The sequence below is a fragment of the Dromaius novaehollandiae genome, chromosome W (genome assembly GCF_036370855.1).
Source record: "Dromaius novaehollandiae isolate bDroNov1 chromosome W, bDroNov1.hap1, whole genome shotgun sequence".
In the NCBI taxonomy this organism is placed as follows: domain Eukaryota; kingdom Metazoa; phylum Chordata; class Aves; order Casuariiformes; family Dromaiidae; genus Dromaius; species Dromaius novaehollandiae.
Window position 1 is genome coordinate 62,281,848 of NC_088130.1, and position 25,024 is coordinate 62,306,871.

General features: G+C 42.3%; 1 protein-coding gene across 8 annotated transcripts in view; it reads right to left on the minus strand.

Moving 5' to 3' along the window:
* Positions 1 to 25,024, minus strand: part of LOC112982201 (CUGBP Elav-like family member 4) — a 717,445-nt gene that overhangs the window by 232,842 nt on the left and 459,579 nt on the right. The gene's annotated exons all lie outside the window — the stretch shown is intronic.

Here is a 25,024-nt window from a genome sequence, read left to right on the forward strand (position 1 = left end):
GAGGAATCTGGTCACTTCTAATGGCAGCAGGATCTTTATCGCAAAGGAAGGACAGTCATCACTGAACAAAGTTACTCACACACAAGGCAGTGCAATACAGGTGGGCTGCCTAAAGCATGTGGATGGCTATGGTGGCCTTAAATGCTCTAAAATTTAGCTCACTTCCCAGTCTTATGAAGCACTTGGAAACTGTTGCATTTTGTCTATTCCTCGCTTCCTTTAACATCAGTTAAATGACTGGTATCATGAGATCCAGACATAGATACAGGGTAGCACGTTATCCAGATAGGGACAAGGAGAAGGACATGTCCTTCCACTTTCTTTTCCCAAACTTTATCAGAGCAAATCTTTGAAAATTCAGCATTCATCCTGAGCTCCTCCTTAATAAACTTGGCAAACCTGACATTTTTAAAACAAAACAAAACCATGCTGTTCACTTTCCCTTTCATTCTTAATTGGCCCATCTAAAAGCAATCAAGTGAACATTTAGCTGTGGTAGAAAGAACTGCAGGAGACCTCTCCTCCAAATGCCATTATTCAGGAGTGCACAGGAGTGTGGATATGTTTATGGAGAGTGGGAGGCACTTTGCAAATTCCCTCTCAGCAGTGAAAGAGAAGCAGGAGTTGAGAATATCCAAGGTGGGACCACGGAGGGGATGTAGGCATTGCGGTGCCCAAGCGTTGGGGGACCAGCCATCTGCGGGAGCTCACAGCCAGCTATGCCTGTGGCTCAGGCTCCCTGGATGGTGTCGAGAGAAATTAGGCATTAAAGAGTAAGCTGTATAAACCAGCACACTGAATAGGGAGCTGCCTAAACTTGCCAGGATGAAACACTGCAAAGAAAAGGATCTCTTAAATTCCATCCCTCAATGGGATTTAGTTACCACCCTTCATTAGGGGATTCGCAGATTAGCAGTCTTGCCAGGAATTAGGTGCCTAAGGCCCTTCTTCATCAGCATGCCCCCTATCACCCAGCTGCTCAGTGATTTGAGAACTCATTCAAGGAGTGCAAGACCTGGGCTCAATTCTCTTCCCTACCTAAGGCAAAGTAAATACCAGGTTATAAAGCAAGAGAGAAGGAGGCGTGGGTAACACATGGCTTCCAGACTGTCTCCCACAGCTGAAATATAGACCTGCTAAAGCACTTAAGCTGCTTCAGGTGGATAATGGTATTGGTAGTATGGAAATCCTGGCTAGGCTTGGTGTGCGTGATGAAATACATCAGGTGTACAGATCAAGTTAACTTTTCACAGCAGGTAATACAATGTCTAGAAATACACACACAACAGTGTCTAGGGCAGGAATCAGGTTTCAACAGTGGAGCCATACAGAACGTATAATTATATTTTGCATTTTTAATAGACTTATTAACATAATAATGCATTAGTCCAATTGAATATTAATGTGATGCAGAAATATTAGCATATTACAGATCCTTATTCATTAATATATTAGACCCTTATTGTATTAGTGGCACAATCTACTAGAGAAAACGTTGCTTTGTGTCTGATACTGCAATACAAGAAAAAATTGAGACGGCAAAGAGAGCCTCTGTGTGTCATAGGCATGCCTGAGTCTAGGTGGTACTGCAAAAGCTGGGAAGAACACAGCTTTTGCAGGCAGAAAGTTGATATTTGACCAATTTTCCCACTTCCTCTGAATTGAACGTGGAAACTTTTGAAGTTTTTTGCATTTAAATATGAACCCCTCAAGCCGCCTGGAATCTAAACCTTCAAGAACCTCATAACAGAAGGAGAGAGAGTCCCTTTTCCGGCATTCAAATGCTCACCTGAGATGTGGGTAACTGAATTCAAATCCCTGCTCTCCCACTATTTCACATCCCAGCTCCAGAGAACTAACTGCTACTCCGATAACCAGCACTTCTCTTAGTGAGCTATTCTGTGTTGTACACTTGCCGAACATATTAGTACAGGAGCTTGAACCCCGGTACCTCACAATGTAGAGGAGTGACCTAACTACCTGATTATCTGTTTTTCTGGAATAGGTCTCCTTTATACACCTCCTACCAGAATTGAGAAGGTGGTCCTGATGAAAGTTTAATTGAAACCAGTAGGCTCCTGAAAAGATCTGAAAAATCCTATTAAATTAAGGCCCAAAATATTCCTCTGTACCTCTGTTAAGACTTTGTCAAACAGTTTGACATCAGTCCTGGAGGAAAGATTCCCACCCTGGCCTTTTCTCCCCATCCATCCCTTAGTGGGGAGCAAGAACTTTTTAAGCTTGTGTTGTTATCCATGCCTTCCTACTGGTGAAAAAGCTTCACTTTTAAGGCAGGCTCCTTCATCAGAACAAAACCAAGAAAAAAATCTTAATTTTATGGTAGGGGGCTTGACATCCCCATGAACAGGGCTGTATAATGCAGTTGTCTGCTTGAGCTGCGTACGAGGCTGCATGACCCAGATGTCCTTATGGGAACTGTATAAACATTCTGTATAAGCTATGGAAAACAAATATCATCTAGCTACTTAATCCTATGTCTCTCATTCACAGACAGACTGACAAACAGGTCTAATTCCTCTTATTAATACTTCGACTATAAAGAGCAACGCTAACTGAGATGACTCAGGGGTCGGATTACGTGCTTTTAGCAGAATGGGAAAATGTGTGAAGTAATAGAAAAAAGAAGAATGCCATTACAGATGACGAGTTTTGAAAAAGTTTGTTGTTTCTTCCTTCCTTTTGGGGAAATACAGTACAGCCCTTTCCAGAAGGAGATATTCTCTGAGCTCCAGGTAACCCTCTCAAATAAGGACAACAAAGGGAATGTGAAATCCATAAAGCTTATTCTCTAAAAAGCATTTGCATCTACCTGACATCTTTGTGGCATCAGGATGATTTGAAATTCCTTCTAAAGAGCTCAGTAAATTAGATATTTTGCTTTAAAAAATATTGTAGTAGATTTCCAATAAAGCAAGCTGTTGAATTGAACTGTCTGTAGCACAATTTTTTCTTACTTTTATATTAGATCCATTGGGTTGGCTTTCTTGGGCTTTTTCTTTTCTTTTTTTATTTTTTTTGCCTTGATGCATTTAAACAGCAGCTTTTCTCTTCTCCTTGTGATCATGTTAAATGTTTAATTGTTCTTTGCATTTGCTGATGGTACAACATAAGCCCTGCAGTAAAAGAGATTTGTGCTAAAACTCAAGTGCTTAAGAAATAAGGAAAGAGGTTATATTTTGGGTCAGTTCAATTATCTCTATTTTTTGGAAATATATATTAATTTTAATATGAGCTGCAGCATAGAAATGCAATTAGCATTCAGACAATGCGAGAAAGTCTTGCCTGAAGTTGACTGATGTGTACAATCCATGCAAGAGATTCGGGGAGGTTAGACAGTGCAGATCACTGCCATAACACAGCTAAGCCAGGTCCTCAGACGGTGTAAATCAGCACTGTCAATGGAGCTACTCTGATTTACACCGGATAATTATGTCCCCCATTGCTATTTGAGATGGGATCAAGATGACAGCATTGGGATCATCACTAGAATACAGACTTTTTCTAAGTACCAAATTACATTTAAGTCATCCAGTTGGACTGAGAGCTAGAAACCCAAGCAAGCCTGTTATGAGCCGGTATCAAGCCATTTAGAACTGATGTCAGCCACTCCAAATAAGCCCCATTTAAGCAAGAAGGAGAGAGCTTTATCTTCCACTTTCCCATCAGTCCAAGGTGGGTATTTTCAGATCCCATTCTGACTTAAACTGGTGCCCTCTCTACCTGACATAAACAGATGTAGAGCTCACCAAAGCCAGACTGCTCTCTGGTTGGACCCATCTCCTTCCAAGTCAATGCCTCAGGTAGCAATGGGCAGATTTTTACCCTTATACTATGTCTGGATCTTCACCTCTGAATCTGCTATAACCTCTCAGTGGGGCTGAGCGAAGTTTCTTGGGGAGTTAAGACGTTGGTTCAGTAAAAAATGAACGAACAAATCCTCTTTGTCTGTAGTCTCAAAACTCCCAACCAGTTTGAGTTGGGAGGTTCATTTGGTGGTTTTATGAAAGGGCCTTGACTGACAGACCCTGTCTAAACTCAGAGAATTAATGAGCTTCTATTCTGAAACGGTCTGGGAAAAGGAAACCAGCCGGAGAGACCCTCGATACGACTGCTAACACTGCTTTGTTACCATCCTTTGTTCAGCACTTGTATAGCGCCCAACAGACAGGGGCTCTGCTGCCTGGTGGAGAGGGGGCCCAGGTGATCCTGAAATGCAATTAATGCATAACAGCTTCAACCAATCCATCTAATTTACTGCCCACATTTCTCCTGGGTTTGCTTCCTCCTTTATTTTTCCTCTCACCATGAAGGATAGCCACTCATCTTAAAAAAAAAAAAAAAGTGCTTTTCTGGATTCACCCTGCTTTTTCCCATCCTGAACACTGTCGAGGACTTTTTTGTTTAACAAAACAAGATCAGCTCATCAGCACAAAAGCTGAAAGTTTTACAGGGTCCAAGACTGCTTCCATCTACGGAATTACTTTTTAACACATTCTGAGTTAAAATTATCCCCTCTGAGCCAAATGCAGATTGACAGCCAAACACCAAACAATCACATTTTGTTAATCCATTTATAAAGGTGCAAATGCCTAATCCAGCACCAGTTTGTTCTGACACCACAGCAATGTTGTGGGGTTTTCTACTTTTTTTTTTTTTTTTTTTTTTTTTTTGAGATTTTGGGAGCTACGGTTATTGTTTAAGGGAGAAGAGAGGGAATCTGGGAACCCCTGCGTCTGTGGGATTGCCCACCACTATCTCAACCCCATATTGCTTGTTTATAGTTCAAAATGCAGTTTTTGTGTCAAAAACTGAAGCTTTTAACATTTTCAAAGCCTGTCTACCTCTCAGCTGTGGCACACATGCTGACAGAGCAAAACAAGGGCACCCAGAGTTCAGTAGCTTTCATAATTGGACCTAAACTGATTTCAGTCTAAGGTCAATTTGAAGAGGAGGCTTCAGGTGCCATTCAGAAATGACAGGAGAGCCAGATGTGAGCCCTAATATTGCAGAAATAATATAGCACTGATCAGTTAGAAATCATTGCTGGAAAGTTGCTGTCGGGATTGTCTTGCTTGAGAATAAACTATGGATCTAGATCATTTAGACAGACATATAGACAGACAGACAGATATGGACAAGGAGGTGGAATTCTGTCCCTGTCACTCAGCTTTCCAATTTAACCTGGTTTTCTTCTATTTAATTCTGCATGCTTTACTACAAGGGTGTCTATAACCTCATTATGTAAGCATGGGAAATATGAAATTGGACTAATCTCTAATGGAGATAAATAGTTAAACCCTTCAACAGATGTATATCTATTACTGCATACCTATCTCCCCTACCTATTCTTCTGCTTATGCATCCATCTTTTGGCTTTTATTGCTATGGGAAAGGGAAACATTCAAAACTTAGTATTTGTCTGCATTTTTTAAGTGTTCAATACACAAACACTCAGGGCTCTGCAGCAAACTCAGCCCTCTTGAAAATGGTTCACTGACCACCTCTGAAACATCAATGTGGAGGCATGAGATCAGATACTGGCTACTCAGAAGCTGTGCCCAGTTTTGCAAATGCACCTACCCTATTTGCTTCCATCTGGTCCTGCATATAGAAAAGCTATCTCCCCACACCCTGACCTCTAGTAATAAACAACAGTTTCCTACAGTAGATATTGCTTTTGAGGACGAATAGTGGGGTTGGAAAATAAGGGAGAAGGTTTATGACATGGTCATGTTGCAAACTAATAACAGATGACCGTCGATGTCAGGCAGGATGTCAGAGTGCTGGAGCTGAGAATGGTGCCCCTAGTCACAGCGCTTAAGCATAAGACCAAATTCCCACCTTCCACCTCATCTACTCTTGAGGAGGAATTTGCTCACAGGGATCTGCTGCCCACCCACTGTCCCAAGGACTCAGGGGCCGAGTTAATCCCATCACGCTAACAGAACATAACAATGTGTTGAGAGTATTTACCACATTCCTTGAAATTGAAGAAAGTTGCCTCGGTTATTAGTAGCTCCTAATGATATTTGCATAGATTAACAGACTTTAATGCAATCATGAATGCTACAATCCCACAGAAAATAATGAAGAAATCCATTATGAGGTAATAAAGTAACTAAGTCAATACAGTAATAATTTGATCCCATATTAGTAATAATTTCATCTCCTGCTGCAAGGCAATTTTAATGCACATACCATTTCTGGACAGTTTTATAAATATCACCTTTGTTTGAGATAATTAATTAGCAAAATCAAAAAATATATTGCTGGTATTTTATACGATAAATTAGTCATTAGGTTTAAACTGGCAGGCTGTAATAAAACTTATTAAGATAAATGTGCTGGGATTCTTAACACTTCAGAGGAGCTGTTCTCCTCCGACTTAAGGCTCTTCTGCTGCAAAGCTATTATTGCTGCTGGGTGGTTTCTACGTATGTTAAAACCCAGTTATGAAAATCATGTTTATAACCCCAACTTGCTTAGCAATAGGAGCTGAAAGTATTATCTCATTCCTGCCCAGTGTATGATGCTAAAGTGAGGGTGAGTTGCTGAGGGCCTTATTATCTTGCTTCCCATCGTCAGTCAGGGCCCAATGCCTCCTGAAAGACTGAAGTGTGTTCAGTTCAGAAGGTCTCAGGGCTGAGTCATCCTTTTGTCCTAGGGAAGGGATCTTCATTCAGGGATAGAGGTAGAGGGGAACATTAACCTTTATGGAGGTGGCTATCTACCCTAGCTTTCTGCTCCTGCTCTTATTTTGTGATTGCTGGATCATTCTTTGCTTGCCAGCAGTGTCTAGAGATCTCAGTGGACCTCAGCAGCACCTTTGGCAAAGTGGCCTGGCACTGAAGCCAAAAGCTGTGCCTTACAGTGACCACTGTTTTCAGTCCTCTGAAATATCCCTTACACATGGCTGGGGCTCTGGAAAAGGTTTTGTTATGTGTTTGGGGAGCAGTCCCAGCCAGATGGCACAGGCTGACTGAGAATGTCAAAGCTGGATCGGGACCAGCTTCTTGTAAGAAGCACAAGTCTTGCCATGTAATGAGCTGGTCTTGGCTCTGTGGTGTATGGCCGAAGTAAGGATTGTCATTCTGGGCTTCATGACACCACCTCCCAGGAACAGGGATATTAAATCATTAGATTGCCTCTCAAAGGGCATCAATTGGGGCTTGCTTGGACTTCCCCAAGCCAGTTAACTGTCATCTTCCCAAGGCATTACAATTTCATACTCTGGCCAAACTTTGGCCTTTCCCCACAATTCCCCATTTAGCTGAGGTTTCCAAATCCATGTCACTTTGCATTTGGAATGGTAGCAAATGACACAAATTGATGATCCATCAAAGCCCTGTCTTCTGTATGGGCCAGTTTTTAATGTGAAGTAGGAATGTCCCCAAAATCTCATTCTAGTTTATAAAGAACTCACTAGAGAGCTCAACATTTAGCTCGGAGCAGGCCATGACTGCTGCTTGTACCAACTATTAAACCATTTCTGTAGCCAAGCAAGCCATCAAAAGACAGAGAAAGTGGCAAAACCCGTTGCTCCTCCCATTCAGAAAATCAGCTCTAGTATAATATCATTAGGCCAGTGTAATGCATTGCAGATCTAAGAAAGCCACTGTACTGTAGAAATGCTCCCTTTTCTAATACACCATGGGCATCGCTCTTGAAACAAAATGATGGAATCAATACATCGTCATACTTCTTTAACTTCTTTGGGGAGAACAAATGTTTTTTCCCACCAGGTAGCAGTGCCTTCACTTTATGGATACTTTCTCACATTAATGTTTGAAGTGCTTTCTGTACAAAAGTTCAGTTTAAGAATCCCATAAGCTCTGCAGTGCTGGAGGCTGGAAGAGCAAGCAGGGCAAAAATCATTGTATAATCAGTTTGTTCTGATAGCTTTTCCTAAGCATCCTCCCCTGGCCAATGTCAGGGAAGGCTTTTGGACTAGGTGGACCTGTGATCTGACACAGAATGGCAGTTCTTACCCAAACAAGTGATATGACATCCTGGTGTCAGATGGCATGGGCCACTTCATTCAGTTGGTAGGCTGTATGCCCTGCTTCCCAGTGATACCTTGTTTAGGCTTGAATTTCCAGTCCTGGTGTAGGGTATGTTAACTGGTAGCCAATTTAGAGGTATTGTAACATGAAGAGGACTGCACCTCTAGGCAAGGTCTGAGATTTTTTTCCATCTGCTGTTACCCATGGACACATGTTAACTGCACTGTGCTGTCTGTTCTACCATCTCTGATTTGGTGGTTTTGAAGATATTAACATTTGCTCTGACTGTCCAAAAGGGGATATCTGGTTCTCCAGGACCAGCTTCACGTGGCTAGGCTTCTTCAGAGTGGTCTGAGACCCACATACCCTCCTAATTACCCATGAGAGCTATTCCTTTGGCCGATCTCTGTTGTAACTGCTATGTGATGGCAGTACCTGACAAGTTCTTCTAAATGTTGATGTCCCATGAGTGTTCACACACCTCCAAAGTGGTGTTTCCATGATGGCTGTTGGGTGGATTCTTTGCTGGCTATTACACTTCTCTCCCTGCCTCCTGCACATACTGAAACGAGGGGAACACAGAATAAAAAGGGACTGTTTTGCATTACCACATTAATCTACTGAACAGTTAGAGAACCTTGTGTCCTGTTGGTAGCCCCATCCCATACCTGGCTAGGGACTCCTGGTCATACAAAGTGAAATGACAATTCATTTAAGGTCTCTTAGGATAGTCTTGGGAGCCTAGGCAATTTGGCCAAGTCAGAAAAACTCCCATGCAGTTGGCCAGTTTGGGCTTAGTTCATTACATTTTGGGGGAGCCTTGCTACTCAGGCTTATTTTACACCAGGGATCCTCAGCTCCTGGGTCATACTCAGCACCAGTTAAACCAAGATGATCTCAGGGGCAAGGGAAGAGAGCAAAAGGCCTAGGAATAATCCCTTCAGCACCTCCTGCGGAAAAGTGGCTTTAGTGACATGCGTCTCACAACTGCCATTCCCACAATCGTTCCCCTTGTCAATACGATGACCTTTCAGAGGCAGAAGCTCCTTTTCATTACTCTGTGCACTGGGGTAAACCAGGCCACGCTATGTTATCTACCCAATTTATCAACGCTATTTACAGCAGGTCCATTCCACTGTCTGCCTTAACTCAGTGCCCAGAGACCTAGCATTGAGAGAGGAGGCGACTGCTGAAGAGAAAGAAATGTCAATTCCAGCCTAGCCCCCTAAAGTGAAATAAAAGAAACAAAGTAAATAAGGAAGGAGAAGTAAATACAATATCTCCAGGGTGATTACGTCTATCTAGTCCAATACAGGCAAGCATGAAACCAATAGAAACACAGTCTTATCCTCTTAGTTATCACCACACACAGAATGTCATCTCTTGGTGGTCTAAAAAGAAAGCAGCATGGCACATCCATCTTTAATGAATATGACATATCTCTCACCCTCTTGTATTTTCAGCAACCCCAAACTGCTGAAAAATGAGATATGAGAGTCTGTTCTCCCTGTTTGCCCTGAATCATGAGCATGGATTAAAATGGCTTTTTTGTTCTGTTTCGCTTTTTAAGAATTACTTTGGGTAATTTCATTTTCTTTCTGCTCTTCTGGGCTTTGAGTGTTCAGGTTTGCCAGCTTTTCTCCACAACTCTGTGATCAAGATGTACTCTTTTACTCTTTTTTAAATGAAGGAAAAGCGGGTTGTCATATATGCAAATGCTTGTAAAGGCTTAGGGTAACTGGAAAACACCAAGTATCATGAGACTCACTGTGAAATCACAAGGGTAGCAGTCTGCTCCCTCCATCACACTCAAATCATTTGAGTTGTAGGCCTCTCTTTCTAGCAGGTTCAAATACACTGAAGAGGCTAATGAGGCTGTCTCCCTGACTTCTGACACGACCTGGTCTGGAATACGCTTTGAGCCATATGATAAAGGGACGCTCTGGTGCATCACATAGTGTCTCAGCGGGTCTCTCTCAACATCATGTCCTCCTGCCATATGAACTGTATTCCCCTCTCCCTTCAATAAGGACCGTGTCATGGCCGTCAACCTTATTCTCCAAACATGTTAATATATTCACTATATATTTCTCTGTCTTAATCCCCTGCACCCTGGATTGATATCGGCCCTTGATAAGTATGCTAACTCAAGACTAAACAGGCGGCCATCAAGATTTTGTTTCTATCCTGAATTAGTTAGCTTTATCTGCTGTCACATGGATGGTCCATGGGGACTGTGAAGAACAAAAGAATTTATTTCTTTCCCTATAACTGAAATATGGCCTCTGCAAATCCTGCAGCTGTGATGTAGCACAATGGCTGGACATAGCCAGAAATCTAACTCAGGCGTATACTCACAGATTTACAAACAAACCAGAGGAAAATCAGTGACCTGGAGGGCACTGGGGTTTTTTTTCAAATCATATTTGAAATGTGAAATTAACAGAACCGCTAGAATAAAATACAGAAGAAAAGATCTATGTAGAATGAACAATCCAGACAGGTTCCACTGACACTAATGTCTCTGTTCAGGTTTCCTATTACAATTACACTTCACTGCTGCCTCTCTCCAATGACTGCGTAGGAACCAACCCCTGACAGCCCTCCTTGGAAAGCAGGTTCACTAGTTTATCGCTCTCCTGGAGTTGTGAGCTATGCTTGTCTACTTCAAGCGCCTAAGCAGATGTTTGGCTATAGCCCTGAAGGAACAATATGCTTGCACCTGCCTTCAAATAAGACCTTCATTCAGGCCATTGTGGACTTTGGCTATGGAAGTTGATAAAGCAAATGACAGGAAAGGAGAAGACAGTAGAGATCAACACCCCATTCCTGTTCATCCTCATATCTACTTCACCAAGCAAAAGGGGAACAACATCAGGACCCCGCACTGATGCTTCGTAAGAGGAGAGTCCCCGGACACTGCACTTGGCTCACTCACAGCCTGGCTGTTGAGCACCTTGGCTTCCTTGTGACACCAGCAACAGGCCCTGGGTTCATCCAAAGGCAGAACAGAAAGCATTTTAGTGGATTAGCTCATATCAGTTCCAGAACAACCATCCCTCCTGTAAATCCATTTGTACCTCCCTCCTTATCTATCCTGGAGAGCAGAATATAGCCCATCACTAGTGATGAGCTGTTCCAGTGTCACTATTATTCAGCTTTTGGTAGCTACCTCCTAAGAGTCTAATGGTCACTTGGGCACTGCCAAAGCTGTGAAATAACTTTGGCACTCCTATCTGATTGGCAGTGAAGTGTAACATAGCTAGTGCAGAACTTTCTGCAGTGTCTGTTAAAGATAAGGGGGAGAAAAAACTTGAATAATTTATGTAGTTAGTTTAATTTAAATAATTTATGTGCTAAGCATTGCAAACAGAGCTGGAGTTGATAATGAGTCCGAGAAGAACATTTTGAACTCAGTTGCAGATTCTACTGCATTGTAATTCTTGCAGGATACAGGATTTCCTAGTAGCATAAAGGCTGGGGAGTGTAAACAAGGTAGTTGCTTGGAGAGGAGTCTGTACAGACTCCTTTACCAATTACCACCAGATCATCTTACATTCTCTACAGCTTGTTCGGTTTGAAACTCTGAAATTATCAAGAGCTTGCATGCATTTCCCCAAGCCACAGAGAGAAGCCTGGCTCCGCTGTTTGACAAATAACAGTTTGTAACTGGTGTAATCTGTAATCAGGAATCAATTAAAGAGATATCAACAGGAAGGGAAAGATAAGGGAAAACCAGGAGAAAATCAATGAACAACATAAGGGAATTGATCATTCAAAAGGTCTTTCTTAAGCCACTGGGTCCTCTCAGAGGACTCTTTGCTGCATGTCCCATAGACTTTGTCTTTTCTTCTTCAACTGATTTTTGACCCTTTTAAATGAGGAAGCTCTTCTGTTTATCAGTGGGAAAAAAAATCCCAAACACCCAGAAAACCCCACAGCCCTCCAAGGTTCATTGAGTGGCCACTGCCTTTTACACTCCTTAAAATGTAAGCGAAATACATCTGAGAGTTTGCTTAGAGCTAGACAAAATTGATGCTAAACTTTTTGTGAATTCTTCCCTGAGTTCACAGCAAAGATTTCCAGGAACACTTTAGAGAATGTACATACCCTCTTCAGCACGCAAGCACTGAAAGAGATCACTAACACACACTCCGTGGAAAATAATTTCCCATCAATCCTTACACAGCCTAAGATCCATCTTTGTTATAGTAGACCAGTTCTCTTCTATGTGCTTTCTATAGATCGTTTTTCTTTTTGAACTTCTAACATCCTTAAAAACATACTTACTGATTTCAAAGAAGCCACCAGAACAGCAGTAATGAATCCATATCGCCAACTCTAACAATTGCTGTGAGTGTCAGGATATTTAGTGTTGAGCCATGACTCCTCCCAGAGTTCTGCTGTTATGTGTGCAAATCACAGCTTTCAGTTAAAAAATAAATACCTTTCTAGACAGGAATTGCTGCGAACAACAAAAGCTTGAAAATGTGACCTGAGTCCTGAGTCCCGAAGGCTTAAAAATCACAAGAGAAGTGACAGGAAACCACCAATTTAATCACTGGGGGAAAAAACATAATTTTTAAGCTGAGCAGTCTTACGATTTTCAGGAGGTCTTATTTATTGTTTTTGAAAATCTGTAGTTTGGCACAGTTGTGAAACTGTGAAAGGCTTTGGAGCTTTTTCTTGCAAAATGATAAGATTTGGGTCATTTCCTCTTGTCAGTTGTACACTAACTCAGGGAATTCACATGCCCAGTGAAAAAAATCCTGATGGTGGAACATATAGCTTGTTTGAAGGACTTTCCAAGACCCCAAGGGGGTCAGAGACAAAAGCTCCATATGAGGAAGTACAGAGGTCATCCTCCCACCCAGAGTGCCAAGGAAAACAAGGTTCCCTTTGTACTTCACACGTGATCTTGGATGAGGTCATACGAGTACAGATGATGTGGTTGCGGGAATAGCTACTTCGTTTGAAGGATCTACTTAGACTCCTAAAAGTAAAAAAGGTTTTGGGAAGCTGGGGACATCATCTCTGGGATCAGGTTTTGCTAACTGCCAATATATTTATCTTCTCCTACCCCAGTCAATGTTCGGCTTCAGTGCAGCCAAAATGAAGTGTGTATTCAGAGATGGGCTCCTGCAGGCAACACCTAAATTTTCTCACTGAATTCCCTATCCTTTGCTTGAAAAACAGCACTTCAGTATCCAAAGCAATCATTCCATTGCAGTCTGCCACTGAGTTTTAGGGTCACACATACAGCAGAATAGGGAGGCAGGCATTTCATTTTGGTAAAGCCAAGACTTCTCTTTTCTAAACAAATGTAGGATATGGAACAGTGAAACAAACTCTTTAGAAACCACACATGAAAACAGCAAAGTGTAGCTGGCTCACAGCTCCTTAATTCTGGTAGTTCATCTTCCACATCATAGATCCCTCCAACCCCTCCTAGGGTTGGACTAGATAATCTCCATAGGTCCCTTTCAACCTCAAATATTCTGCAATAAACTCAACCTATTTGAACTATCTTTATAAGCTGAGAGGGTAAAAAGAAAAACAGAAACTGGCCATGCTAAGCTCATTTCATAGCATTTCAGCATGACTAGAAAAAGGTAGCTAGGAAAAAGAATTATCCATTGAGTTAATTTCTTATGCAATTTGTCAGCATGCAATATCAAGACAGAGAGTCTGATTTACATTACTGGTCAGAATTTAGCCTACCCCGAGGATGAGATAAAACCTGTCAAAGAAGAACATTAGACCTATCTATGCTAGTGCTGAGCATTTTGTTTTATAGTTGATGTCTCTGCAGTTTAAATATTGTGGGTATTAAAAGAGAACAGAATTTGCTGTACTGAGCTGTACAGTGTTGGTCCTTGTTTTCTTACTTTCTTCCCAGATGGTGCTTGTTGCCTTGGAAGAAGGTGATCTCCCCATTTCACTCCCATAATTCACTGGGTCAGCTATGCAAAGCTAGACAGAGAGAGTGGGAGAATTATTTCCTGACCCCATGCACCGTCAACTGAGAGATTCCTTTAACTGGTGATGCCTTAATACCAACAGGAAGTTATTGCCACTGCTGGTAAATAAAGGCACTTAAAATCCATTACAGTGAGAATGTAATGGGTTTTCTTTCCATCAAGATCTCTTTGTCTTGTTCAAAACACAAGCAGGGATGAGCCATTCTCCCAGAGGTGGGTGGTAACGGTCAGGGCTCCTTTGACCTCCTTGCATCTGACAGCCCTTTCCCTCTGCTCTTTAGGGAGGGAAAGGTTAAATGTCACCTCTGCCTTTCTTGTTTCCTTCCCTGTTGCTCTCTGAGAAGGAAAGGCCTGAAATTCATACTAGTGACATCAAGTACAGGGTCTGCTGTGCTACTGCACTTCTGGATTAACAAAATATTCAAGAATCTCCTTTTCATCCTCTCTCTCCCTCTCTCTCTGACTCTTGGCTTCTTTCTAATTCAACACTGAGCTGACCAAGGATCCTCTCTCCCTAATTTCCATCCAGGTCTGAAAGTCTCTGCTTTGCCCACCCAACAGCAGGCTCCGTTTTCCCCAGTCCTCACTGACAATGAGACTCCAGCAAAACAGTTGGAAGAGACGATGGAGGGGGAAGCCTATGATACCCATCTACCTCTCTCCTAAAAACCCACATGACTCTACAAGATACACTTCTCTCTTTTGCAAATCACTGCTTCCACACGTCCTAAAACAAATTCCCAATCCCCTCAGCCCTTTCCCCTTCTAGCCTTCCCCATTTCCTGAAAATATACACTTCTTTTTTCCTAACGTGCACAGAGGGACTGTAGGAATGAGGCTGAAGGGCCTCACTCTGGAGCCCTGTGCTGGGCCCCATCAGAGGGCTGTGCTGGCGTGAGTGGTGACATGATATGTCACACAAAACCCTGCCAAGGCACAGAGCACCATCAACTCCCTTTGAGGCTGGCCCACCCATTTTCACCAAACCTTCATGATCTTGTACATTCAAACCCTCTTCTCCCTCCTTACAATACTTCCCACCACCACTACCATCAATATCACTGCCAATTTTGCTGTTTAGTGTTAAAGTCTTGACTGGGCCAGCCTGCAGACAGTAGCAGAGGTACAGTGCACAGCTCAAAGTCACTGTGGAAGGCACATAACTGCCTTTTCTCTACCACTTCTGATTCTTGGAAACACCCAATGAAAAAGAAACACAGAGGAAATAAAAGGAAAAAGGTTCACCTATAAAGAAGGCATTAACCCTGACTTCAAAAACCTCACGGACATGAAATTCAGTTCCTTCCTCTCTCCTGAACTGGAAGAAGAAATGAGTCTCAGAGGTGACTAATGCATTCAGGACATGCAATTGTGTATGATGTTGTTCATCTACAACTGCGAAGCTTCTTACTTTGTAAAGAATACTCATCTTTCTTACACAGGGTCTATAAACTATGCAAGCAGAATTGCTCAAGTCACGGAGTTCACTCAAGCCTGAGGACTGCATTCATTATTATTATTGCATTTAATTAGTAATAACACATCATCATAAATTATGCAACAGAAAATAAGTTGTGTTCCCTGCTATTAATGTCTCTAAATCTAATAGACAAGATTTTTTATGGAAGAGCACTGGTCAAACTGACTGAAAACACAGACTACATATCAAAAATAGCAAACAACTATTTTGTTTCAAAACTATGCACAAAATGCCAAGAATATATTTTACGCCAAATGTCCTCTTTTCTCTACTAAACTCAGAGACCATTTTCTCCGTTAAATAGGTTAATTTTCTATTATTAAAAAAAAAGACTTTTGATGAAAGTGGAATCTTCCCACTATTCAACTCATAGCACTGAGAGCCATTTCTTGTGAGAGCTGTCTCTTGTCCCCATCCTTCACAGGGCTGGTCTCCGCTGCCAGGCTACAAATCCCAGGGTGCCCCCCATAGATTGCATTTGCCTGAGGCGCTGCGACAGCTCAGGTCCGGCTGCCTGAAAATTGAATTTCAATTTGAGAAAACTCTAAATGTTCTGCTTCAATCAAAGATGTCAGACTAAAAAGTTGGAATATTTCTGGAACTCCTTGTGCCAAGACAGTTTTTGATATTCTGACTTTTCATTCCAATTCAGGACAAAACCAAAAGTTGACAAAACTGTAATTGCCTAATTCAGCTTTCTTATTTAGCTTCACTTTATTAGAGCAAAGTAAAAGACTGTAAGGACATTTCTACTTCAGCTTAGATCATTTCAGAATAGTTTTTAATTATGGTAGAACCAGCTGCCCTCTTAAAGAAATAACAGTGTTTGGTTTAACTAGTTTCATTAATGCCATGGTTAAATGATACAGTAATTCCAGATATATGGTGCTTGCTAAAAGATTACAAATGCACAGAGCACATGAAACAAAATGCTGTTCTTATATATTGCTGATTCAAATGTCTCTGATGTTTTTGATGCCTTAAGCATGCTTCAGAAAGTTTCAGATTGAACCTAGGGTTCAGATTGAATTTGGGATTAATGCCCAGTCGTAGAAAATCTATTTTCTGTTCTGTTGCATGAAACCAGCATTAAAACATGAAGTTTGTAGGAATGCTAGCTAACTTAGTGGTGGAAATGTGATCATGTGCTCATACCTGATCTGGAAAGATCGGCACTGCAGTATATATCTAGCACTGCATAGCTCCTGTATTAGAGGTTTTGGAACCACATGTAATGAATTACCATCTGTCAGCTGACCTGATGTAACTAATCAGATAGGTGTCCTTAGCTCTGTCACCCCTGCATGAAAAAACTGTGTTATTAGCATAAACCTTCTTTGTGGTAATAAAATCACTTGGGGGTAAGAGTGCAAAAATGGTCATGTACTGCAAATCAATAGAAGAATGGTAACTTGTAAGCAGTGGTAGCTTGATAACTTTAGAGCATGTGGCCGCACTTCAATCCAGTTTGATTATACTGGCAAAAGCCTGTGGAAGATGAAAACTAAGGTTCATTCCTGATTTTAGAATCAGGGACAAAACTACCTACAATATCATATACCCATAAGATGTTGCCAGTGATGTTTAGTCACCTCTACTTCTAAGTTAAACATAGATTTTTTTTTAACTGCTAACCCTGCCCAATTCAGTTGTGATCAGAACACTAAACTGCTTGGCTAAACTTTTGACCTAACTCGAAAGAAATAAAGATGTCACAATTCGAAACCCGAAAATGGCTGTATTGGGACAGACCACACATCCAGGCTAGCAGGTCCCATCTCTGGCAATGGCCAATAGCAAATGTTTGGGAGAGGTGTAAGAGTGTGTACTGATACTGCTTGAGGATGTCTTCCCTGCCTCAAAACATAATTGATAAATTAGTTGACAAGTTGTGTGATGCAGAATAAAATCATCATGCACCTTCTTAAAGGGAGACTGCCAAAGAGAAACTATCACCCTTCTACCAATGATGGACTCTGCAACACTCATTCTGCATTTGACAATCAATTGGGCTTTCGCATTGCAGCAAGGGAAGAAAAGGCATTTGAAAACATGTTTGTAAGAAAACAGAAATCAGCAAGGAATACTCAAGGGCAAACATAGCACCTGAAACTACTTGTAATTCACATTTTGTTCCTGACGAGGTAGTGCGTGTTGGCAGTGTCCCTTTAACTGCATTGACACCGCAGAGCCGGCGGCAGCAACAGATTCTCCCTGCCAGTAACAAAGTCTGCTGTGATTCAAAGACACGCTGGACTACGGCGAATGAGAACACGCCACTTTTAATGCCTTTACTGAAATAGCTCATGCGTTCATAAAATTCCTTTTTAGTCTCCTATTTCTCAGGGCACTTTGTAACTGGACTTCATCTGGTCTTACAACAACCCTCATGATGACTAACCTATTTCCATATGGAGAAATGAAAGCAGGAAGAGATCAAATGCCTGTCCTGAACGCACCTGAGACCCAGCAGCAGCAGGTGTACACCTCCGGAATAACATGGGCTTGAATGACAGACACATTCTTTTTTTTCACCACTTAAGAATAATCCCATGTATAATTCAAATAATTCTGCCATGCATTATCATCTCTTAGTTGATCCTCACGTATGACAGCTGCTAACTAAACAAGTAGCATGAGCAATAACACAAATAATGTCTTTTAAATCCAATTCAGCAACTGAATAGTTGAGGCAATGCTTCTTTTGTAGGATGATTAAATTGAGCCAGGGTGAGTACAGTAGGAGTTGCCTGAACTGTCCAAAAGCTAAGTTGATTTGGGGTCTCAGTCAAAACTCCTCAGTGATTCTTTTAAATACCTTGATGAGGTGAATGTGCACCTAGAATTATACATTGGACTCCTCTGGAAAAATTAGCTCTTGTCCCCAAACTGCAACAAAAAACAGGGCAGTCAAGTCTCCCCATCTACTCTAATGCTTTTGGAAGATGTTCAGCAAGAACAGCAGAAGTGACCTTTGTAGTACTGTAAAAAATGACTGCCCAAAAGTTCTTTCATACCTCACTGAAGGTAATTCTCGATTTTGCTCACCATACATCCTCTACTATCTGCAAACCACCACTGAAATCACCAGGGCCCACGCACAGCAAAATTTAGACTGGGCCACCTCCAGTCTTCTGTTCAGCACAGGAAGTGACAAAGCACTGTGCTCACCTGCCCTCAATCTCTGGTACCTCACGCCAAGGGCAGCAACACACTGACTCCTCATGATGAGATAACAAGGATCACTTCTGATCCAGGTTGAACCTGAAGATGGAGAGTTCTGCTCTGTGTTAGTACTGAGCAAATTTTAGGGTTGTGTACCTATCTGCAGAGACTTTGGGTGAGACTATGTGTAATTCCTCCTTAGAAATGCCAAGGATACCTTAGCCTCACTACCACTAAAAGTGTCTCTTGGAGAAAATGATTGGAGAAGTGAGAAATGATTGTGTACTGGCCATGAGTACTAGGTAAAAGGAAATCATGTTGTATTTGGGGGACTTTAAATATCGTCTTTCCTGCAATAACCAGTACCTAAATGCACCACAGACTGAACAAGATAACTCTACCCTGCGGGCAACACTGATGGTGAACCTGAACCTGCATTCATGAAGCTGCAGTCATGGGCACTTTGGGTGCTGAACAGACGGGCTACACTTGGCCATCCCACTGTGACTGAAACAGCTGCCCTCATGATGGCAGGCATGACATTCAGGAGTACCTTCAGCAGTGCACATCTATCAGGATGGCCAAACAGCCAAGTGGCATGGTCCTCAGTGGAGACGGGGACTTTCTCCATAGTGCCTGTGGACAGTCCAATCTGGGTAAGTGTGATGACACAGGAAGATGTTAATCCTAAATTAAAGCGTTAAGGTCACAACAAGGGTGAAACTTCCTTCGCCGCTCTTTCAAAGTACAGCATAGCTTGTGAAAAGTGTATTGCTTCCAGTAGGAAAATCAATTTTCTGACTGTATTTAAGAAAAAAAAATAGCCAACCAACCAACCAACTGACCAACCAAAAAAAAACCCACACCAAAAACTGAAAAACAAGGAGGCAGTGGGGAAAGAATAGGGCTAAGGGGTCCAAGGATGTGTTGGCAGAACACATGTCTCTCTCCCTAGACACATAAACACCCAACCTCATCTTCTGAACCAAAATCCTGATGTTGGAAGGCATGCAGGCTCAGAGGAAAATAACTGTAATTTGTGTGAAGAAGGCATTTGCAGCAATTCATTATAATTCCTTGCTCGCTGTTGCCCGTCTCTAAAGTCACTGGCAATGCAGTACTTGCGTGAAGTTATTAAGGCCAAACTCTTTTTAGATTCATGGCAAGTGCCGAATGACAAGGCGAGAGCCCAGGCAGTGATAAAGTGAAGTGACATGCCATACCCCCTTTCTCTCCCCCATCCCATCACCACCGTGCCAAGGATAAGAACACCGTGGATTTTGCAAATGAGAGCTACCTCTCGTCTCTGTGCCCTGCACTGGGCTCTGACTGCCACACACACACACATCTCCTTGAAGCAGGTAGCCAGAGGAGCGGGGGGAGCAGGGAGCGGAGGAAGGCTAAGGAAGATTTGCTTCTCCTCACTTTCCTCCCACAAAAATCACATAGATTTCTCTCAGAGGTTCCCAGGCATATGGCATGTATGTGAGAGACAGAGATAGGCAGGCTGAGGAGAAAAGTGATCGGGGTACGAACTTTTCAGCTATCCTACATAAATACAACTCTCATAAACACACACATATATATATCTATATATAAATCAATTACTAACTTATCTATATCTAGGTTTATCCCTCTAACTGTGTTTTCCTGTTCATTCTAGTAACCCCCAAGACTAGATAGAAGAGAGCCAAATCTCTTACGACTGCATAGACTTTTGGCAAATAAAATGTGTAAGTAAAAGGTGATCACTTTAGATATCAGGGCTTCTTTTAGACTGTATTTGTCTGTCCTCTCCTGCTTTCTCTTGCATCCTTGGCCTCTACATTTTTTTCCTTCCTCTTCCCATCCCTTCTTTTCCTAAGCTGGGCAGAAAAATCAGCTTAAAGGATAATACTGCTCAGCTTTCAGTAGGATAACATAGCCAGCCCACAGGGAAGAGAAAACCTCAAACCCGACCAGAACGATGAAAACAAGCAGGTTATTAAAGGTCCTCCTAAAGCGACAGCTAAACTCGTGTTTGCAGATACTTGCAGGCGGCTGCTCTGCAGTAAGGATCTCTGGTTCAAATCCAAGTGCTTGCCAACAGCAGGGTTCTGGTGAGACAAACCCTTCCCTCTCTCCGAGCCCCTTACTCCGGGAAAGCCACGTGCTAGTTCAGTGGTGTAGGGATGCTCTGAGGCTCTGGGCTTAATCTGTCAGAAGCCAAAGAGGAATCACCTTGCCCAAAAGCTTATTACAAGTTAAATTAACCTGCAGACAGTTCCTGCCCATGTTAAGTTTAAAACTGCAGTAAAACCTATATTGTCAAGACTTCAAATAGATGAGCAAGGCCATTTAGAGGCATCTGATGGGACTAGATATTTAACCACAGTCTGCTGTGTTGTCATGAACTGGGTCAAGGCCTTCCCTTAAGTTATCTTTCATACTACTGTATTGATGACCCATCTCACCTCTCTTTAGGCCGGGAGAACATGCAGGCCCTTTGAAGTGTGTCTGAAAAGTCAACAAATTCAAAATCTCGGCAAAGCCAGCTTGCAAAAATCTTCCATAATCAGCGCCTCCAACCAGGGAAAGGTCTATTAGCGGCCATCCCTCACTGCTCTCCCAGGAGGAAACACCAGTGCTGTTGACTTCTTTAATCTCAGAGTGAGGAGAGGGGTTTTGGCCCCCAGACACCTGAAGCTTTTAGCTGAAGCCATTCTCTTGACTGAACCAAGGAAGCCCATCGGGTATGGATGCTCCATGGTGAGAAAGGGGAGGGTGCCAAGTTCCCCTGGGGAACAGGGCACTCTTCCTCTTCTGAAGGCAGCAGAAGTTGGGCACTGAAATATACTGGGGAGCCTAGGAGTGAGTTAACTCTGAGCCAAGGCTAGGGCACAACATAAATGCACGCACTTGTTTAAATTAAAATTGCCCAAAACCCTTTTATTTCCTTGCATCTGATTCTTCCTGGGTAGATGACAAGAAATTGCAGGTCATTTGTGGTTTTTTTTCTTGCAATGAAAAGCCACAATCAATCAAGCTTTCTCCTGACCCTGCAGTTAGAGGGAAACACAATGACTCTGGGCTATATTTTCAGACTCCACAGGTTGCTCTGAGCCTGTATTTGGTGCCCCCTCCTCCCTCTCTGCCTCCATGTTATAAAAGAACAGGACTCTCTTTTATAAAATAGTTCTGGCATTTCTATTATCACACATGCCTGAGAACACGGATGCGATTGCACTGAATAGTGTGAAAAAAAGAAAGGAAAGAAAAAAAAGAAGAAAAATCAAAGCACAGCCGAGTTGATTATTTAAAGAGCTGGGTGAAATTTGCCATCCTTTTAAGGCATCCTGGGCTCTGGAATATCACTGTGTCACTTAATGTTTGCAGTTAAGTATTTACAGATCTGTTTCTATGGCAACCGATTCTTCAAAGTTACTTTTACAATTCTGTTTTCTAAAATGTGTTTCTTTGGTTGATTGCACAGGGATATTTGGAAAGCAGCCAGGTCTAAATCATGATTTTTTTCCCATTAAGGAGAGGTCCTTTCTAATCATGTTTAGTTAGTTCTTTGATGGCTTTATCTTGATTCGAAAATGTATTTTGTTTTTTTGTTAGCGGGTGGGAGAGGGAAGGGGGGAGAACATGAACAAGCATCGTGGGGCTTTAGTAAAAAAAAGGTGTTGGAAATTAGGAATGTGAAATAACCTTGTCTGAGTTGATTTTATTTATCCTCTCATTGTTTAGAAGAGTAGGCCTTTAACCACAGGAAAATAAATAAACAAATGCCCTACTGACAGTTTGAATGTGTTTCCAGGCCATAGGAGAAGACGACTCACTTATTAATTAGTTAGGGACAAGGGGGTACAGGGAGGGGTGACAAATAGTAAAAACAGCGCAGAAACCAAGATAAGCAGATCCAGTATGTGCAACCAGGGTTGGCTGCCCCCAGCTGTAATGAGATACCCCCATGGTCCAGCACAGATTGGCCACACTGTTGAGGAGATAGCTTCTGAAGCAATAGCTGGGAAGCTGTTATGAGCTCTGCCACTGCCTCCTTTGGGACTGAAGAAAAAGTCATTTTGTGTTCAGAGGCAAAGGATACATGCAAATGTCCTGAGCCCACTGACCAGCCACTGTCCCACCAACTCTCCTGCCTGCCCCTAATCCACCCGGACCACATGAATGGAAGCACAGGAGCTTGGTCTAGCTGTTGACACATCAGGAGCTGTACAAGTACCTGGGTGGATGGGGAAGGGATGCACAGGTTTCCAGTCACAAGACATTGTCCTTGCCTAAGACAAGATTAGAAGAAGATTTAAGTTCATGAGGGGGTCTGGGAAAGAACTGTGGCTAGTGCTGATTTGGGAAGTGTGTTGACTTCGGGCATGTGTTGGAGTGAAAATCAGTGCAGATGTGCTTGTAAACCTTGCCACAAACAGGGATTCATGCAATATCCAACAATCCACCTCCCAGGCAAGGATGCCCTTTTTGATGAATAACATCAAATAAGGAAAAGAACAAATGTTCTATTTGCTTGGAACCACTAGCTGGGCTGGTTGAAGGTGGACCATTAATAATCATCAATAACCCACTCCCATTTTCCACAGTGCTACAGCAAGTAGGGGTTTCTATCTAAAGGGAAAGGACAGGACCAGAAGTCATCATGAAGTTCACTAGGGATCACAGAGTATTAACTGGAAAAGATCTGTGACATACCTGGCATTCATAAAGTAGATTAAATATGGATGGATGATTACAATTAGACCCAGATTGTCAGAGGGATAACTTGATCTATTTTTTTCCTCAGCTCTGTGTAAGACAATAGAATAAGATGGTCAAATCAAGGATTGGGGAGTTTGGACTCCTGGGCTCTCTTTCTAGCTCTGCCATTAATTAAATATATGACCATTTAGGCCCTCTGTGCCTCCGCTAACCTAAACTTCCAGGACTGTTGTCAGGCTCTGTTAATTACTGTCTGCAAAGTGCTTAGAAACCTACACAAGAAAGATGCTCAGACAGGTACCCTGGTTTTAATGTTACAGTTCAAAATATTATAACTGGAGAGATGTAAAAGGGTGTGGGTCTGAAACTGAAGTAGCAGGATTACAGGAAAATGGAGGAAAACAAAGAAAAAACAGAAGGATCTTGAAGAATAAAGGAAGGAAAATGAAGATTCCTAGGCAGGAGACGGTAAAGGCGAATTTTGGCTGACTGAGATAATAAGCCACTCTTTTGAAACTTTTTCACTTTTTCTTCTTGCTGCAGAAATGCTCCATTAACTCTCAGGAAGATGATTTACCATTTGCCCTTTATAGACAAAGCTGAAATAGTAGGAACATTATAGCAAAACATATGACCCAGCTTTTGGCACACCCTGTGGCTCCAAACCTTTAATGCACAACACAGAGTCTTGGAATCTGAAGGGAGATGATAAAGAGACACTGCCTTGTTACAATGTCTATTAAACGAACAACAACTACTAACGGGACCAGGGAAAGTTGCAGGGGGCGGATTCCTCAGCCACAGGCAATGGAGGGCCTTGATTTCTCCTGATATATTTCGCCTTCCACCTGTTGGGTAAAAGAAATCTTCACGATGCGTGACCTTGAGGACAAAAAAGCAACTGGGCTGGGCAAGGTCAGCTCAAGGAAAGCTCAGAAAGGAGGTTAAAAAAAAGAGGCAAAGAGAAGAAAAATTAAACATAATAACAATGGAGTCTGGCAGTGACCTGCTATATTACTAGTTTTGGCTGGCTGGTGGGTGTTCATAGCCTCAAAAAAGAGACCTAAATCACAAAAACAACACTCAATTGTAACAGCTCTTCTCACCTCCTCTTTTCTCTCCCCTTCTCATTTGTTGCCTGGCCCAGCTGAGGTGCCCCTGAGTAAATGGCTGCTGCATGAAAAGAGAATGATCTACCAGCTCTGAGTGATGCTTCCTCCAGATTCAACATCACAACTGGAGAAAGAATGAAAAAGATTCCCAGTGCTCAAAGATAAAGATTTGCAACTGCTGCAAACTAGCCCTTCTCTCCTAAAGACAGTGGAGGCAGTGGGTATGTTTGCATGGCTAAATAAAACAGGGTTGGAGGCCATTCTCCAGCCCTGAGGACAACTGACATGGTCTAGCCACGTTCACAATGCACAGGTTTGTCATGTGTGTGGACTCAGCTCAGAGTAATGGGAGAGAAACCCCATACATCAGCACAGGGTTTGCAAAGCATGAAAGCGGGGGGATGTGCTAATGGCACGAGGTGCAGCATGAAGACTTACGCAGGCAGGTAAGCATGCGAAGCCTGTTGGCGTCAGAGTGGAGGAGAAAGTAGGGTGAAAGGAGTCAAATCTGGCACATACTCATCCATATTACTTTTGGGAATGGTCCTTGGC